At 42.7% G+C, this 20040-nt stretch overlaps 1 protein-coding gene across 1 annotated transcript in view; it reads right to left on the bottom strand.

Moving 5' to 3' along the window:
- The window catches only part of LOC147711878 (inactive heparanase-2-like), a 738870-nt gene that overhangs the window by 172922 nt on the left and 545908 nt on the right, over window positions 1-20040 (bottom strand). The gene's annotated exons all lie outside the window — the stretch shown is intronic.

Genomic DNA, 20040 nt, shown 5'->3' with positions numbered 1-20040 from the left:
CTTTCTATACAAACCAGACTAAACTACAAGAACATTAGACATTCTAAAGTCATACTTCTACCATAAATGTATAATTTACACACCACCTTCAAATTACTATAACTTGCAAACATCCATAGCCAGTGTTGTCAACCCACTAGCCATAGTACATGAGCTTGTTCCAATAATTCAAGAATAGTATCCTCAATGAGGACACAGAGCCAGATCTTCAGCATAAGAAGCCACTTTATTATGTGAATCAGTGACTTGTTTTGGCTCTGAGAGTGCCTTTGTCAAACTAAATAATGTGCCCAATTGCTGTACAAACCTACAAATACGTCAAGCATGGAGATGGGCAATAAACTCTGCGTGTCTGTGACCCAATAAGATCTAGATTAGAAACTTACAAGTCATAAAATCCATCAAAAGCATAATAAGAAATTAGAATTTATCTTGCAATAAATAGGTATTGGGGACAATTTATTCACTGCTCACACCTTTCCAAATGCACAGGAAGGAAACAGGATGTAGTAATTGCTCTCCCCAGGGGGGTACAGGAGAAATAGAGGGCCCATTTATAAAAAATGCTATCCAATGGTATAGGGAGGTTATGCACTATTACTCCATAATACACAGTGACATAGAAGGGCTTGGAGATACTGGTATGCAGATGGCCAGTGTGATCCAATTAAGCTTTAAATAGCGAATAAAGAGATTGCTGATGCCCTAACCCACCCCAAATTATTGAACTCCCCGCCTTACTTACTGGTATGCAGATTAAGTGTTTCTCCTTATGTGCACTACCTAGTAGGTACAAAGATGTGATTCTGTAGGCACGTGGGACACACAAGAGTCAAATTCAGCTTTTTCTACAGTTAATAGTAAAATGTCATCTACAATGATGCTGGAGTCATCTATGTTGAAGCCTTGGGGTAGGCTCAACCTGAATGCCACTGGACCTCAGGAGTATTCATTTTCTAACCTGGAATGTTGCCGGATGGTCATCTAAACTTAGTACTACTGACTGGTGCAGATATATAGCAGATCACCACATTTGCATGTTGTAAGAAACCTGATGCCTAGAACCAATTCATGTGGAAATACACTAATATCAATATTACCACAGTTGCTTCCCAGAGAGGAAGATAAGGTAGATATTAGACTCAACTGCAAGCCAAATCTATTCACACACATGCCAACAATGTACAACATATTGAATTAATTGTTCCACTTAGATAGTTATTATCAATATTTAATGTATACAATTGACCTTGTACCTCTAGTAACAAGAGGGCAAGTGCCAGACTCGGGAGATGTTACATAGTGCCTTGATTAAGGGCAAGGCTAGAAATCATTCAGCCTTTCTCTTGATAGCACAATATATTTTAACACTAAAGCTGAACCATTTGTTGATCCTATTGACCGCACTGAAAAAGAGGTTGAACCATTTACCTTATTACCTATTATTAAACGTCCCATGGAGACTGGATGACAACTTGCTTTGATGTCTGTTAGATGTGGTCTGAGAGCCATTAATGGCAGAACATCATCTGATTGCCACCCTAAATTTATTTTTGACTGGCATGCACAAAAGCTTCATAGACTATATAGTCTTTAACCCATCTAACCGGTATTGCTTGATAGACATGCAAATGGATCACAGAGGAGAAATTGGCCATAATCCCCTGATTGCAGTTTTAGGAAGACCTCAATCTCACAAGTAAGGGAAATCAAATAGTTAAGGGGAGGAGGTGACACGTTAGAATCACGAGCAGCCTAAAATATGGGGCTGTCGTATAACTAATAATTTCCCTTACTTATATGACCTGTGGCCAAGCCCTGTATCCAGCCCCCGAGGGCAACCAACCCCACGATGTGCATGGCCGAAAAGATGACCCCCATGGCCTGGCCCATGTATGTGGCCCCCATCTCCACAAGCCACTTTGGGATGGGCATCAAATCCCCCAGGCTCTTTTTTTGGGGGGCAGGTGGGTACGCAGCCCCCTCCCTCGTCCACCTTTGTTCCTGGGAAACCCATCCCTTGGGGGTTTGTTCTTTTATTAAGGTGAGGGTAATGCACTGCCCACCTTCACTAGCCACTAAGGGACCTGGGGCTTCCATCCCCAGGGCCCTTTTTTTTAATTAAGGGGAGGGTGGCACACATCCACCCTCCTCGAGCCAATAGTGCCATCGGGGTCCACATCTCCTCCAAGGGCCAAAAGATATTTGTAAAAGTGAGGGGACATGCAGCCTCCCTCCCTGAGCCACATTTGGGCCTGTGGATCACCAGTCTCCGGATACTATTTTTTGGGGGGCCCGTAGCCCTTCTCCAAATCACTTTGGACCCCAAGGACACCCGCCCCCCGAGCCTTTGTTTTTTTATTAAGAGAAGGGGCTTTCAGCCCCTCTCTCCAGGCCACTTTGGGCCCCAGTCCCCATCCCCAGGTGCCCATTTTTAAATTAAGGGGCGGGGATTCACAGCTCCCTTCCCTGAGTTAATAGTCCCCGGGACACCATTCCCACAACCAAAAGATACAGGTAAAAGAGAGCGGGCGAGAAGTCCCACTTTCTGAGCCACCAGGGGTCCTTGAAGGAGACCCTTGGCCTCCCTCCCTGACCCAATAGTAGCTCAGGGACCCTATTCCCATGGGGTAAACATTTATATTTTGAGGAGAGGCAGGTGCATGGCCCCACTCGGCTAGCCTCTATGGACCCTGTTGTCATTTTTTTATTATCACCCTCCTCAGGCCTCCATGGGCTTTGGGGACCACATCCCCTGGGGTCTTAAAGTTTCACTTTTTAAAGGGAAGGGTGGCACATGGTTCCACTGTCCCCGAGCCTGTAGTGGGCCCCTGGGGTACTCCCTAGCAAATTATATGCTTTTGGGCATGTGCCTGGTGCCTAACCGGGGCACCCACCAAAGACTATGTTGGGGGAAGCCGGGGGAGCCCCGGGGCACCTGCTGCCCCAGCTGGCTCCCTTCTTGCCAATTTCCTGGGTGCATTGGGAGTCTAGTCTGCATTGCTCCCACCCGGGGGGGCAGATTTTTTTATTTGCTCATGGTGGGCGGGAGCATTCAGAGATTCAATATCCACAGGAGCACAGGCAGGGAAAGAAAGGCAGTTCCCACTCTGTAGGAGCTTTGAAAAAGCTACTGTGTCCTGGGCGTGCTCTCTCCGGGACACAGTATATGAGCCGAGCCCGAGTGATGAGGTCCCTAGAATCTTTTAAGGCTCAGTAGGGGAGCTGTGTGACCCCCTTTAATAGTGATATTGGTCCAGGTAGATGGAGTCCCCAGGGACTTACAGCCACAGGGGGAAGTGGGCCACACTACTTCCTCTGCTTTAACATGTATCTTGGCACAGAGATGAGGTCCCCAGGTCTTTAACAGGCTCAGGAAGAGGGTGCAAGACCCCGTCCCCATTAATATTAATCTCAGGCACAAGGGATTGAGTCCCTGGGGCCTTAACTGGCTTGGGAAAGGGGATACATGGCCATCCCTGCTCTTCGATATTGATCTTAGCTATGGGGGATGGGGTCCTGTGGGCCTTTAGAGGCTCCGGGAGGGAGGGCCACACATTCACCCCCTCCCCAAAAAATGCATTCTTTTGGCGCCTAGGATGTGGCCTACCCCAGGGCCATATAATATAAAAGTGAAAAAAATTGCAACCACCAATTTGTATTTGCCAAGATCCCACTGGAGTTCCGCAGGATCACAGCAAGACCCCTCATTTGTATTTTTCATTTTGTCCCCACAAGAGTTTTCCTATCCTGCCCGCTTGTATCTTTTCATATAAACAAACTTGGGATGGGGAACTCATTCTCCAAGTCCTGTAATGCTGCCTCCAACATGTTTCGCCTGTTATAGGGAGCCAATAAGAGTGCATGCTCCCGTGGCAGCCTCACACATGCAGGAGCAAGTTGGCCCAAATTGAAAAAAAGTTTCCAGGGCCAATCAAAACACTTAATTTTTTTATTTGGTTTGAGGGACTCTCGTAACAGTCCCTCAAACCCAATTATTCAGATAGACAAATATTTTTGCAGCTTAATTTCTCATAAACTACTGAACAGATTTACACCAAATCACAAACAGCATGCTTTCTGGACCAAGATGTCGCTTCCTGCCAAATTTTGTGAAATTCCATTCAGCAATTTTTGAGATAGCGCTGTTCAAAAAAGTCCATGGAAAAGGCGTGGGGATTTTGCATTTCAGGGCCCCGCTTGTTCTCGGTCTCCACTTGACAGATCACCTGAAACATTTCATGCACAAACTTTAAAAAAAAGCACTTCCTTTTTGGAAAGATTCATGAAGATTTGTCAAACAGCACAAACATTATTGGCAAAACAAAAAAGGAATTTTCAATGGAAACATTGACCTAATTATCCGGTGGCAAACACCTTTGGTTGATATACATAGATTAGATGTAGATGTGCAGCATGTAATATGCTATTTATTGCTATTGTTGATTGTGCGAAGAGGCCGTGACTCACAAGAAGCAAGGCCCCTTTCTTCACCCAACAATGGCAATATGTTGCATATTATATTCTTCACAACTGAATATAAGGTTATGCCATGGCATTTTTTTTCATGTCTATTTTCTTCAAGAAATGTATTTAATCAAAAACAGGGTGTAATGGGTCATATCACTTGAATTTGACCTTCACACTGTAGTAATAAATGTGGAAATGTATTTTTTATCAGTATACTATCCTACTGGGCCACGTTTATTGTCAAATCTCTCTCTCCATAGATAGATAGATAGATAGATAGATAGATAGATAGATAGATAGATAGATAGATAGATAGATAGATAGATAGATAGATAGATAGATAGATAGATAGATATTGTTCAAAGATTAGCGTTCAAAAGAAAACATGGAAACGCACAACTCCACATGTAGTTTTAATATGTACAAACGGTCTCCTTTCACAAAAGGATCTAAGGCAAAACGATATCAGAATGGGAGCAGAGTCCAGTATCTCACCGACCGGATGATCGGCCAGACTGATACACCGCTGATTGAGGGCCCAGTTCACATTGCACGTCTCTCAACAATCAGCAGACTGGCTCAAAGGTGCCGTTCGAAGGCAGCATGTGGAAAGCTATTTATCAGCGGACACAACGACAACCAACAAGGGGTTCAAATTTCACATAGCAGTTACCCTGCACAGGTACGTGAGCTTCTTTCATCTTCTGGATAGCTCCCACGGGAAAATAGCAGCAGTTACACCTAGAACCATGTATAAGCCTGGTCTCGCAACTTTTTTTTCCATTTTCCTTGCAGCTATTACACACTCATATATTGTGACCTGTCGTGGACTTTCTAGCGTTTGCGAACAATCAGTGTATTCGAAATGAAGTGCACGTTTTCGAAGCTTTAATTTCAGTTCAGCTGATTTGTTTTAAATACGTGAAAATAACCCTCAACCTTTTTCTAATAATGGTAAAGAGAAATTTAAGAAAACAGTACTTAAATACAGAACACTTAATAAGGGCAGTGATGTATCTATCTTTTTTTATTACATTCCTTCCATTCCTTACTAGCTAGCAACGGCTCCCAGCAGAAAATACACTCTCAATTGCGCTTAAAATTTGGCATGCCATAATATTCTAGACAGTGATCACGCAGGCAAATGCAGCGCTCCGATTTCATCTTGTGTCATGTCCTCAGTCACTATGGGACATATTATCAACAAATAGCGAAATTTATCGCTAAGTAGGGTTAGCGGCAATTTTTTTATTGCCGCGCATCACAGGATTTTATCGCTGAGATAACGTGCTATTAGCAACGTTTATCCCAAAAGCGATAAAATTCCCGGCAATAGCGGCAAAATCCATATATATCGCTGAGAATACAACTATATTCACGCATTATCGCTAACAGGGTCTTAGCCATTATATCCACCTCCCATTGGATATAATGGCTAAGAACTGGTCTGAGCAGGTGTTAGTTTTTGGAGATATTCGCACTTTGCGCGAATATTTCCATCGCTATGCCTGTGTTGGTAACAGGCGATAGCGATGTTAGCGACTGCTTTCAGTCGCTAACAGGTTGGGTACGCCCACTTTGCATGTCATTAGCGATAAATATCGATGACATGCAAAGCGGGCCCCAAAACGCTCGCTATCACCTACAAGCTGTCGCTAACTGCTGTTAGCGACAGCTTGCTAGTAGGGCGATAGTATTATCGCCACTTAGCGGCCGAAAATGGCTGCTAAAGCGTTGAAAATTGCCTATCGCCCCCCCTTGATAATATGCCCCCATGTTCTTCTCACTGGTCACATTGTACAAGTACTTTTTCACTTTTGCACTAATGGAGCAACCTACAGTATATAGTAATACATATTCTAAATGACAATTGTAAAAAAATACGCAATTAAAATAATTCAATCTCTTGTTATGTACTTGTTAAATAATTATTTTCCTTTAAAAAAAATATTTTAGGTTTTGAAAGAATTGTTTTTGGTTTTCAAAGAATAATTTTTGTAAAAATGTTTCTGCCCGATGGGATCTCTTCTAATGGGAGCAATTAATGATGCTTTGGAATATTTATTGTTTCCAGGGAAGGTAATAAAAAAGGGTGAAAGAAATATGTGAACCAATGATTATGAATAGTTCATCCTTTCTGACTCCTTCAAAGAAAGTATTGCTCCAGCTGTGTTGCAGCTGAGGTACGGTGCAAGCATAAGATTGGTAGCCATCCTTTAAGTATGATCCTTCACGTATAGGGAATGAAGACAGTGACAAACGCTATCTATGGTGCAGAATGGGGTCATATAGGCTATCTATGGTGCAGAATGGGGTCATATAGATGTGGTGATATTGCAGAAATCTTGAGGACTATTTTCTGAGATACCTTTGCGCCTGGGACGAGGTATTCCCTTGGTGTGTTTTCACTTTGAGCTTCTTACGAAATCAACAGTGTATGTAGTTGTTCTTTACAATAATGTTACTGGATTCACCTGCACAGGAACCACCAGGCAACAATCTACCTGAGAACCCTAAAAGGGAAGGCATCGTATGAGGGAGCCATTGCAAATCAGTCAATTCTCCACATTATAAAAATTTTCAGGAAACTAGATTGGGTCCTGCTCAAGTAATCCTCCACTTGCCAATGCAATCAAGTTAAAGAAGGATACATTTTTACTCCCTGAAATTAGAGATTCTTTAACGGTTTTAAAGAGGATTCCATTGTATATAGATTTCTCTATCTACTGTGATGAACACCGCAACAGTCATTTTGGTAGTCTGTTTTCATTTCCTGGCTGTGGTTAGCTTTTCCTTCATATATTAGAAAGTGTGAAGTCTCGAAAGCACATGCAAAAACTGTTGACATCATCATGGCTGACAACATTGTAGGCCGCCATTTTTTATGTTTCAAGTAATGGGTGCAGCCATTGCAAGATGGCTCCTTACAGTGCAAGCTTTTTCATTATAAACAATAAAAGCTTAATGTCAACATGTGGATAGAGATGACATATTTTGCACCATGTTAGTTTAGTCTTAGGGAAAGTTTACGATCTCCAAACTGTGTTTCGTTTTGTAAATAAGAGATTAAATCAGTGGTCAAATAGTATATAAACCCCATTTTCGACAAGCGCTTAGGAGAGGTCTCCGCACTAGATTTATTGCCCAATGTCACTCAGATTGCCTAGCAACCACTCTCAATCGGATAGTTAATTTCACAAACCATGCAGAGAGGGTCCTTCATTAGGAGCACATATTTTGCTTAAGGAATGGCTAAAGGCAGATATTCAACTATATGCTGTGTGATCCATTCTAAAAAATTCTAAACTTCAAAATGCAGGTTTGCTATTTAATTCTTTAGCTAAGTTTTGACATAGTGCTTAGAAGTAGCTTCAAGGTGTTAGGTTATCAGAAACTTGGTAACAATGTTAGAAACATTTTTCTTGTTTCTGCTGAGCGTTACATGCTTAACTGCTTTTATTTTTATATTTTGTGTGGATACCACACATACTTTATGCACTAGATAAAGGATTTTAAAATTAACATTTTGAAGTTAATATCCTCTAAGTGCTATATTTGAGTGTATTATTAAGAAATGAAAAATTGTTTGGATTGCCACTGTGTACACTACACTCATCTAGAGGTACTGACAGTAACCTGAAAGCCCGAACTGCGCTAGACTGCACAGTGGTCTTGTGTTAGGGCTGCAGATCAAACGGCCTTTGTAATTCAATTTTAGTGCTCTGAACTTAGTCCTTGCATCAGAGATTTAGACATCCAACCCCTGGAGCTCTGGTGATCCCTTATATTGCACATCCCTATAAGGAAAAGCTTGGTTTTGAAACTTATTGAGCCAAAATCCAACCTGAAGCACAGCACATTTTGTACATTAAATCTAGGCGGGTTACTGGAGACCAAATGGAGAAGTGGAACAGGACAGACTCTAGCAGTAGTTATTGTGATTGTTGATTGATTTGAGTGAAGGGGACAGTTCCACTTTTTTAAGACTTTCAGAGCCCGCTACAAGGAATGTCAATATATTTGTATTGTGCTATAAGTCAAATTAAATTATCTATAATGCATTGATGTGATATCTCAGTAAGCTTGGATGGCTTCTGGTAGAGATGGCTTCTGGTAGAAGTAAATATAAGCAATAGCTAGTCCCATAGTACCTTTTAGAAAGGCTCAGCATGTACAATGTATAAAATGTATTCTACCTAGTGCCAATTGTGACGTTCTTTCCTGAGGTATTATTACTTCTATCCCTGTTTATGTTTTTGTCTTACCTTGAATTAGGCAAGTTTGTTCAGCTAATATAATAAAATGGCCTATTATATTGAAAACAGTTTTAAAAAGTGCTCTTTTTTATGTGAATCCATTTTAAAAATATGCTATATATGCATGTTTTCTCATGGTTTAAGCTAACAAGGGAATGTCAATTACTTGTAATCCTAGTTCTGCATCGTAGGTATCCTCACCAAAGTCATAAACGTAGTAGATTCTTGTCCATTTGTGGGGACCCAGGAACATTTTCTCTTTAAATATTTACAATCAGTCTTTAGACGGAGGTAGTCACTTCAATGTTCATAAAATTGGTGATACCCCCATCCTTAGAAAGACAGGTCTGCTTTTACAGATTGTTTTCTGAAGCAGAAAATGATATTCTTTAAGCGAGTTGGACCAAACTGCTGCACCTTACTCAAGACAATGTCACACTCTATCCTAAATAATCTTTTACCTACATAAACTGAGAGAATAATGAAGGAAAAGGTGCCTGTTTGGTAAAGCGCACAAAATCTGGAAAGAAAAATACATTGTTGATTCAGCACCTTGAGACTCTCACGTGTGAGTAGCGCGCTCTATAAACCTCCTGATTGATTGAGGAACCAACAGCTGCCCTTCCCAGAATGCACTGTAACAGCAGTTTACCTCACAGTCTCAGGGTTATTTTATAGCTCATGCTAAGTGGATCTCAGAGCATTCTCTGAGTTACTTTACCCATTTTTGTCTTGACATTTTCCAAACAAATGTTGAAGGTTTTGTGTTTTACTCAACCTCCCTGATTTCTTCATTTGTCACCCACTTTTATTGTCAAAGAGGGATTTAATTCCAACAAAGCCATCATTCCCCATGAAATGCCTCTCATGTGGGCTATAAAAGGCTTCATCAGCTCCACATAATGTGTGTGCAGTATGTCTTTATCTTTCACACATTGGTAAAGAGTGTGAGAAGAGTTCTTAAAGACCGCAAGGGTATTTGCCTCAGGGGAAAACTTGAAAACCTGGGTCAGAAAGAAGAGAAGAAGCAGAGAAAAAAAGGACAGAGAGGGGGTTCCCACTTCTGAGAACAGACTCCGTTGTGATAAAGACTCTCATGGAGAGATATTTAAAGAGAGAAGGTGGAAAACATATTTCCACAATGATTCTGGTCACTCCCGCCATACCCAGGAGCACCAGTTGACGTTGAGAGAAGCTTTTCCACCAACCTACTAGCTGTCATGAAGTATGACAGCAGCACCAATGAAGTTGATCCCAACATAACAGGTATAGTTGAACCTGACAACACTTTCACTGACATTGAAAGCAGTACCTATCCCACAGCCTTCAACAATGATACACTCGAAGGTGGAATATTCAACGCCAAAGCACCTCCGGTTGATGTCGAGAAGGTCAACTTCAATGCTGTAAAGACACTCAACATCAAGGAGATTGAGGAGCTGAAAAGACTCTATTTGTACAGTTTCTTCTGATCATTGCCATTAATATCAGGAGGAGATTGCTTCACCACCTAGACCAAAGCTGATAATCCCAAAAAACAACCATGTACAGAAACCTCTAACACTGCTATAATTACTGCCTAGACCTACTTCACCAATATACACTGCTGTACCACCTACGTCTACACAGCCACGTACTGCAAATTATGCCAAGAGTGACAGTGATGTCACTAGATACTGACAGACCACCTCAATCTACTTGTCCAAAACGGACTACACTGAACAAATAGAAAAGAATATCTACTTCTCTTTGATCTGCAATAAGTAGGTCTCATTCCACCGACTCAAACTCCACATATACTGCTACTTCTCCAACTGTGTCGCCGCTAAGTGCATCTCCTGTAGAGACATCATTTCATTTCAAGATGTCTTGGTTAGAGGAGTAACCAAATTAAACATGCAACCTAAGACTCTTCAAGCAGCAGTTTTGGTGTAAATGGAGACTCTTCAACCAAGGGCCTCTTTACCTTTAGCGCCTAGGTTCTCAGAATTCACAGAAGAGAAAATCCTTACTCCGGCAACAGTTAAAGTCGCAACAACCTGTCTTCTTAAAAAATATAAAATCTCCAACCAAGATCCTACTTATCTAGGACAGGATATGAACTGTAAGGAGAAGGCACATGTAAGTTCAATAAACTTCATTCTCTCCTGAAAAGGAATGTAAAATACTTGATGCGATGGGAAGAAAGGTTTGTCTTCTGCAGCTGTGACCTTTAACAACTGTAGTGCATCAGCTCACGTAGCAAGATATGATAGAGTTATGGGAATCCCTATCTACTTATGCAGATGACCTTCCACAAAACAAAAGGCAAGACTTTATGGAAATAGTGAATGACGGACAAAGTGTTGCTATCAATCAATTAGTCCTGAAATTGATTCTGCAGACCTCACTATTATAGTTTTGCAATGGCATTACGCATTGAAGATCACCCTGGGTTAGGTTAACTTTTATGAAGCCCTATGCTTAATTGAAGATCACAAGCTACCCCTTCACCGGGACAGTTTTATTTGGGCCTCACACGGACAAATAGATGGAAAGAAGGATGCACAAACCCTAAAAGCTGTGGGCTTAGAAGAGAAAAAGAAATCCTACTGTTACCAATACCTGGACAATAGATACCAGTTGAGACAGTAAGAGCTATCCCCTCAATGGTTCCGATACCCTAAGTCTCAAGGACAGCAACAATAACAGCAGCAGCAGTTCTATCGTAGAACCAATTGAGGAAGAGGTTGAAAACAATAGCAGTAATCTCAGCGTCAATACTCTTCCAAATCACTCTCTCAATTGAAACAGTGAAAATCCTACTCACTCTGTTTTGTTTTCAACTCAGGTGTGAGGAAGTGTATCAAATCATCAAAAAGAGTTGAGGTTAATAACCACCAACAAATGGGTTATACAGATCATCCAGAATGGCTATGCCATTCACTAATACCTCCAAAGTCACTGCCAAACTATCAATTGCTGCAATTAGGAAAGGAGGTCAAATCTCCAGTTCAAAAATAACCAATAAAAATAGTTCCTCTACCTCAAAAAGGAAAAGGTATCTATTCAAGATATTTTTGGTTCTCAAGAAAAGCAAGAAAACAGAATTTAGATAAATCTTTGACCTACAACAGGCAAACAAATAAATCAAGGAACAAAAGTTCAGGATGCTAGCTCTACACCAGATATACCCACAGTTAATGATGATCTTCAAGATACATTCTTTCACATGCCCATAACGAAAAAAGTTATTTAAGATGTATAGAAGGCTTATAATCAATACAAATCCTTTCCTTTTGGGCTCAAGTCAGCTTGGAGAATATTCTCCAAATGCATGGCTGTGGTTAAGGCTTATTTTTATATGGAAAAACATTTATATTTATCCTTAACTAGATGACTGATTGAGTAAATTACCTTCTTATCCTCAAGCACAGTTAGACTTTAGCACCCCAACCAATACCAATGGTACTAACATAATGGAGATTATGTATCAAACAACGAGAAATCAATATCATCCACACTTCAGCTTCTCGAATGCCTAGGAGCCACATTGGCTGCTCAAAAGACAAAAGTGTATCTTTTGGAAGAATGAGTGTCTACCATTTTCTAAAAATATCACCAGTTGTTTCAGATGCCACATCAAATGGTTTCTGAGATCTCATCTCTACTCAGATCCATGGTGTTTTGCATTTGTCTAGTCCCAAATGTATGTTTTTACAATGAGTTCTTTACAACATTGCCTCAAAGATCAGTGGTCCCAAGTGGAAAGGCAATTGGGAAGACAGATGATTTCTCACAACACAGGTTAAACAATTACTGGCTTGGTGGTACAAGAGAGGCAACATTCTAAAAAGAGCCCCCCTTTCTTAGGATCTCCGTAACCAAACAATTGTCAAAGATTCTTCTCTGACAGGTGAGGGAGCCTATCTTCGGAATCTCACAGTACAAGTCCTGTGATCAGAAAAACAGCAATTACAACCACGTAAATGTTCTGGTGGTGAAGATGGTTCATCTATCCTTGAAAGCATTTGCACCATCCTTAATGTTGAATGGAATCTTGATTCAAACATATAATATAGCAACAATGCACTATCTGAACATTAGGGGGCACCATATCAAGTAATCTCTCATTACAGGCTCAAGCAATTTGGCCTTTGTTGCTCGCAAGAAATGTAGCAATTCAAGTAATTAATGTGTCATGTCTTTAAAATTGTCAAAGGGATCTCCTAGGCTGATGCTTCATAAACAATCACAAATGAAGAACTAGATGATTCAGTCTTAGTAGACCTTTTCCAAGATTGGGGCTTTCCTGAACTAGATTTATTTGCCACAGTAGAAAATAAATGCAAAATGCCCAAACTTTACTACTAGAATGTGGGAACCAAACTTGTTTGGCAATGTACTTTTGATCGATTGGTCACAAAAGTTTCTCTATTCGTTCCCACTGATCCTGTTGATTCCAAAAGTACTCTTCAAGCTCAAATGATCAATTGCCATAATGATTCTAATAGCATCAAAAGGTCCCAGACAGCGGTAGTGTCCAGAGCTACTTGACCTCTCCATGGTGCCCCACAAGAGGATTCTGTGCAAACACAAGCTTCCATTTGAGAATCCAAGACAATTTTTATCACTTCAATGTACAATCCTTGCTTTTGAGAGCTTCGGATGTGATTCAATACGGACATTTAAACCTTTCTCCAGACTGTATGGTCCTTCTTAACGATGGTAAGCTTCATGCCACAAAAGCATCTGAGGTTTTCTAGTGGAAACGATTTGTCATTTGGTGCCTCAGTAACATTAATTTTCCAATAAAATGGCAGGTGCATTTAATATTGCCCTATCTACTTAATTTGGCTGGAAGAAGTTCACAATTTACTTCTATTAGAGTTCGTCTAGATGCTATTAAGGCATATAGAAAAGGACAAACACAAAGATTCTAAGGAATAACACAAAGATCTTTCTTCACTATTCCGGTCATTAAAGATTCTTTAGAAGGACTGAAAAAGCCTTTTCCTACTATTCAACAACTTCCTCCTCCATGGAAGATAAACCTAGTTTTATCTAAATTAATGGCTCCTTCTTTTGAGCCCAAAAATAAGACCTCAGGGCAGTACCTCCATCTTGGAAGGAAGCCTTTATGGAAGCAATTACGTCCGCAAGGAGAGCTAGTACACTCCTGGTTCTATCCTCAATAGATCCTTACACAGTATTTAGTATTTACATCCTTCTTTTATACCCAAACTGTTTCAGAGTTTTATATCAATAAGACGGTATCACTTCCAATATTTTTTAGCAATCATGTTTCCCCAGCAGAAGACTATGGCAGCGCATCAGAGGGCTGGAGTGAGGAAGCTAACTATAACTTGCACCCAACCATGCACTGCTTATAGCCTCACATATTAGATCACTCATGACATGTTCTATGACATAATTTATGACATCTCTGTTGACATCTCAAATGACATCTTTGATGACATGACTGATGACATCATTCAATAAGTGTGTTAGTTTTTTTATAGTTTACATTGTGGCAGGTAACTACCACATTGTTATGTTATGTCATATAAATGTATTACGTGCATGGCTACTTGTGAGTGTCCCTGCGCGAAACCAGCTGGGTGTAGCCATGGGTTTAAGATGAATAGATGGGTTTTCAAGTTTTTCCTAAATATTCCAGAATCCTGGATGGCACGCAGGACCAAAGGAAGATCATTCCAAGCAACTGCTGCTTTAACTGAAAAGGAACTACCCCCTATCCTCTGATGCTTGAAACAAGGAACCTGGGCCAGGCAAAGGGACAAAGAGCGCAGAGAAGGAGTAGGAGCATAGAAAGAGACAGACTTCTGCAGATAGAGAGGACCACACCCATGGAGCGAGCAGTGGGCCATGACCAATAGTTTAAATTTCACTCCAACATCCAAAGGCAGCCAGTGGTACAAGCACAACTGATGATGAACACTGTCCCTGGATGACAGGCCCGAGAGCAGTCAGGCAGGGGTGTTCTGGACCACCTGTAACTTCTTCAGCAGGCAGCCCGAAATGCCAGTGAAAAGGGCATTACCATAATCCAGTCGGGACAAAATCAACGTGCATGTGATCGTTTGCCTAGCCGCAGGTGGCAGGAGGGAAAAAAAGATCTGGAAAATGTCAGCAAAGCGAAGCAGCCACCGGACAGCTTCTTGATGTGAACGGCGAAAGAGAGGTCTTCATCAAACCAGACCCCAAGATTTTTTGCTGGCTGCCGAGTGGAGGTTGATTGTGGGTATTCAGGAGGCCAAGGCTGTTCTCTGAAATTCACAGGATATGAGCCAAAGAGCAGGATCTCCGATTTCCCTTCATTGCACTTAAGCTGCGCCTCTGCCATTCATTTAAAAATTTATAACAGGCAGTGTTGAACCCAGCAAACCGAATCCGCACCTTTGGCCCAGGTGAAAGGCAGCTGGGTGTCGTCCGCATAGGCCAACACCTTAACCCCGAGCTCCTCAATTAATATATCAAAGGACTCATATAGATATTGATTAAAAGGGGACTAAAGGAAGAACCCTGCGGGACGCCCGTTGTAACTAACTGAGGAGAACAGGAACAAGGTGGAATCCAGATCTGCTCAGACTGCCCCTCCAAGAGGGAGCAGAACCAGCCCCAAACAGAACCAGAAAGACCAATCCTGGCCAGACGCGATGGAAGCAAAGAGTGCAGGACTGTGTCAAACGTGGCTGAGAGATCGAGCAAAATAATCGCTGCTCTCCCACCTGCGTCCAGACAGTCCCGAATAGCCTCTTCGCCTCAACCAGCACGGTTTCCGTGCTGTGTTAAGTCCGGAACCCGGATTGAGCTGGGTGAAGAAGGCCCTCCCTTTCCACAAAATCGGTAAGCTGTTAATTAACCGCCTTCTCACATATCTTTGCCAATGCAGGGAGGAGGGAGATAGGCCGGTAGTTCCCTGGACAGAGGGGGTCAAGTGACTGCTTCTTCAAGTGTGGCAGGATCTTGGCCTCCTTCCAAGCCAAGGGGATCACCGCTTTCTGAAGGAAGAGATTGATGATGGCATTCACTTCCGCGTTGGAAACCTCTGCTGCTGCAGCCAACGTCCTTGCGGGACAAGGGTCTGAAGGTGAACCTGATTTTAAACCTTTAAGAATTATAAAACATTCCAGAGGATCAAGTAGCCTGAATTCTGACAGTGAGTGTCCCGTATCAACCGAGGGCACTCAAAGAGGCCTCCGCATGGATGCTATAAGAGATGAAGGTTGATTGAATAGCCAAAATCTTATCTCTAAAAAAACCAGAGAGAGTGTTGCACCAAGAGGGAGAGGAAGGCATCAAACTCTAAAATATCGCATAGATTTTCTCTGGCAGATTCAATACGGGCTGAGCAGAATGGCCCTTTAGCCAGCTTAATCGCGGCATAGTATAACTTCTGCTTATCTCTAAGCTTGCTCTTAGCCACTGGGTAGTAGCCACTCCTCCTCCATGCCTGTTCTGGGTTTTACAATCATGCTTCAGATCTTTAAGAGAAGGGTTGAACCAGGGCTTAGATGGAGATTCTCTAGCCCGTCTAGTAGAGTGTGGGGGAGCCACCATGGCAACTGCAGTAGAGAGCCAGCTAGAGAACCCTCAAGCTCTCCAACCAGTCTGGGTTTAGAGGCAGCCAGAAACAAATTAAGCTCAAAGGAATCAATTCTTCCCAAGGCCGAGTTATAACTTGGGTGTGCCAAAGGCTCCACCTTGGAGACCTCCCAGAAAAAGTAGGTTATGAGATAGTCCGACCAGATGACCGGACAAGGATTCTATTCATGAATCAGGAAATTAGGGCAGGTAGGATCCAGAACATGTCCAGCTTGATGTGTGGGAGAGCTAACATGCTGATTAAGCAGAGTCAATTGTAACCCATCAAGCAGGGCGTGTGTGTCCTTACTGTTGATCTGATCCAAATGTATATTCAGGTCACCCAGGACCATGTAATGGGCAAATATGACTGCCCTGGTAGTGACTGCATCCCCCTAAGCCTGGAGAAACGGTTGCACTGGGCCCGGGGGTCTGTAAATCAGTGAGCCACCTAAGGTACAATGCGCTGAGAGCCAGGTACTAAAATCTAAGGCTTCACAGCTGCCCCAAGAAGTGGCCTCTACACTCCAAAGTTACCACTTATTTTTATATACAATCGCAACTCCACGCCCTCGCCCCACCGGACGATCTGCTCGGGAGATTTTATTACCCAGGGGCTTTGCCAATGTGACAATCGGGTCAGCACAGGGGTCATGCCAGGTTACAGTCAAGAACAATAAGTCCAAAGCATGATCCTCTAGGAGCTCAAAAACTTCAGCATAATGTTTCCTAAGTAAGGGCACATTAATAGAAGCGGCCTGAATCAAAAGAGCCTGTGGCTGTTGCTCAGATAGTATGCCAAACTCAGCTGAGATACCCAGATTCAGTAGGAGCCTAAGCCCACAGGCATAACAAGCATATTTAGGTGCCTCAGCTAAATCCTAGTGTCCTGAATGACAATGGAAGATAGGATCCAGGGCCCGTAAAGCAGCCGCCGTGTATATCCTCCCTGTCCCTGACAACTCCCGGGCAGCGTGGCTGGCGCTGGCCGCTTCCGGGACGCTGACGGGTGCCGACGGGCTTGCCTTAGGTGCGCCTTCAGTGCGCCAGCGGCACGCCTGCTGTGCAACCGTGCCACGTGCATTGAAATAGTGCCAGATGGAAGAGGAACTAGACCGCCAACTCTCCAAGATGGCGGTTCCTCGTGGCACCAGGAGAAAAAGCAGGCAGAACGCTAGGAAGGTAAAAGAGTGTGTAAATGAGCAAAGTTTTTATTTTAAAGTGCAAGTATGTGGCATTCAAGTAAAAAATAAACATACATTTTAAAATAGGTCTCAGCGTTAAGCAGCAGCATGAGGCAAGTGCGAGGCACAACTACCTAATTTTGTACATCCTGTGTCCAGCAAATGGGTGTAAGTGTTTAAAAAACGCATGCGCTCCTAATGTGTCTTAGGTATGTAGAGGTATTGAACATGCTACAAATCTTTGTATTGAAGACTAACTCTGCGTACAGGTTACAGTTGACAACTTGTGTTCAGCATGTTCCACCCACACAAGTTTTTTGACTCAGAAGAAAAAGTTTCTAACAGTGAAAAGACTGTAAGTAGAGCCTATTAAGTATTCTAAGCAGGCTTGAATTATTAGACAAAATTATCTCAGCATGACAATGTCTCATATCATAGAAGACGTTGTGCACCAGTTGGAAACCTATGTACATGTGCTTATTTTGCTTCAGAAGATGGGTAATCTGTAAAGTTTTCATCACAGTATGATTGCACAGAATGAAGTTGGCAACTTTTTCGGCAGAGCCAAGAAACTTCTTTGGAACGTGATCAACATTTTTTTTAAAGGGGAGGGGAGGCCCCACTCCTCTTAACAATCACAATGAGCCCAGAGGTATGTTTATTTTTTCTGGCCCCGGTGACCTCATCCCCTGGAGACTGCATTACTAAAAGGAGGGTATCCTGGTGCCCACCCAGGACATTCACAATACACTTGTTGTGGGATGGGGAGTCCCAAGACCCCCACGGCCTCAGCCGGCTCTCCACATGCTGAAATGATGGCTTTGCTCCAGCCCACAGTGAGCAGTTATTTCTGCTGCTCCCTCCGGGAGAGAGCAGTCGCTTAATCTGCTTCACTGTCTGTATCAGTGCTGGTAGAGAAACAGATCAAAAGTCTGCTCCCAGCTGGCGGGAGTATTTTCAAAGCTCCCGCCAGCTGGGAGCAGACATTGTGATTGCTCCAGTGTAGCGGAAGGTTCAGAAATGCTCATGCCAGGCGGGAGCAGACACAGGATTCCCAGCCCGTGCCGGTGCAAGCAGGGAAACCAAAGTGTCCTCGGGTGGGCGCCCAGGATACAGCCAGTGAGCTGGCACTCGGGGATAGGGTCCCCAGGCCTATAGAAGCTTGGGGAGGGGGGGTGCACCACCCCCTTCAAAATGCAAATAGCGGCCCTGGGGGATTGGGTCCCCATGGCCTTTTAAAGGCTTGAGGAGGAGTGCCTCTTGGTTCTCCCCTTCTTTGAGCATTTCAGTCCTGGGCGTTAGCTCCCCCGGGTCTTTACTGACTTGAGTAGGAGGGGCATGCGCTCCTCTCCCCGTATTGAATGCGGCCCACGTGTGTTCCTTGGGGCCTTTAATTGAAGATTAAGGCCTGGTGGTCAATTTTTTTTTTTTTTTTAGATGTTTGATCCTGCTGGAGTCTTTTTATTTACTACTTAATGACAGGGGACTAAGTCCAAGAGTCCTGTACTGGCTGGCTGCAACACGCTTTCTATCGCCGGAATCCGACTCCCACAGGAGTGAATTGGGCTAAGGGAAATAAAGCTCCCTGGCCCAATCAAATGCTCTATTTTTACATTAGCGCACCCACACGAGTCTCTCTAGCTACTCGAGGACCCAAACATCCAGGTGTACAAATATTCTTGAACTCTAATTCCTAAAAAACAGTACTGAATGGATTTACACCAAATCACAAAAATCACAATCTGTGGACCAAGCTCTAGCTTGCTATCAAATTTTGTGTAATTCCGTTTAGCAGTATTTGCTGTAGCACTTCTTAAAAAAAGTCTATGGAAAATGCATGGGGATTTCATGTTTTGGGACAACCCTTTTTACTTGGCCTCCCACCTGAAGGATCACCCCAAATCTTTACAGGCACAAACTAGTCAAAATGTAGCACCTTTTGGAAGGTTTTGCAGAGATTCATCAGACAGGGACAAAGTTATAAGCAACACAAAAAAAGTGCTACCCGCAGAGCGGCTGACCCAATGATAACTACCCAGTGGCGTCTACCACTGGGTAATAGTGTAATGAAATAAAAGTTCTTGTGTAATGCTAAACTCAAATTCCCATAAACATTGCTATTGTGGTTTCAATTTAAAACGTACAAAAAAGTGAAATTCCACCAGTAATATTTACCTATGTAACAGTAACTGTCCCCAGTGCACTGGTAATGACCTGAGACACGTGTATTACCTCCTAGGCATTGTCAAAGGTTGAGCTGAGTGAACTCTTGAGAGAAGAAGAGTTGCCCTAGTCCAGTGATATCAACCGTGACATGGACGTCATGTGTGAGATAATGAGCAGTACCATGGGGAGAGCGAGCTATGGTTGTATACCTAACCATAGCTCTTTTTTGTTTTAGATGTTTTCTTCAACGTCCATTTTTAATTAGAATGTTCATGTTATTTATAACACGTATTCAAGTATTATTTTTGTGCTGTTTGTAAAACTGCAGCGTGTGCACAACTCGCTCACACACATAGCATAGTGGCGCATTCTTTTCT

Source organism: Lissotriton vulgaris, chromosome 5, assembly GCF_964263255.1.
Source record: "Lissotriton vulgaris chromosome 5, aLisVul1.2, whole genome shotgun sequence".
NCBI lineage: Eukaryota > Metazoa > Chordata > Amphibia > Caudata > Salamandridae > Lissotriton > Lissotriton vulgaris.
This window is presented reverse-complemented; position numbering and strand designations above follow the sequence as displayed.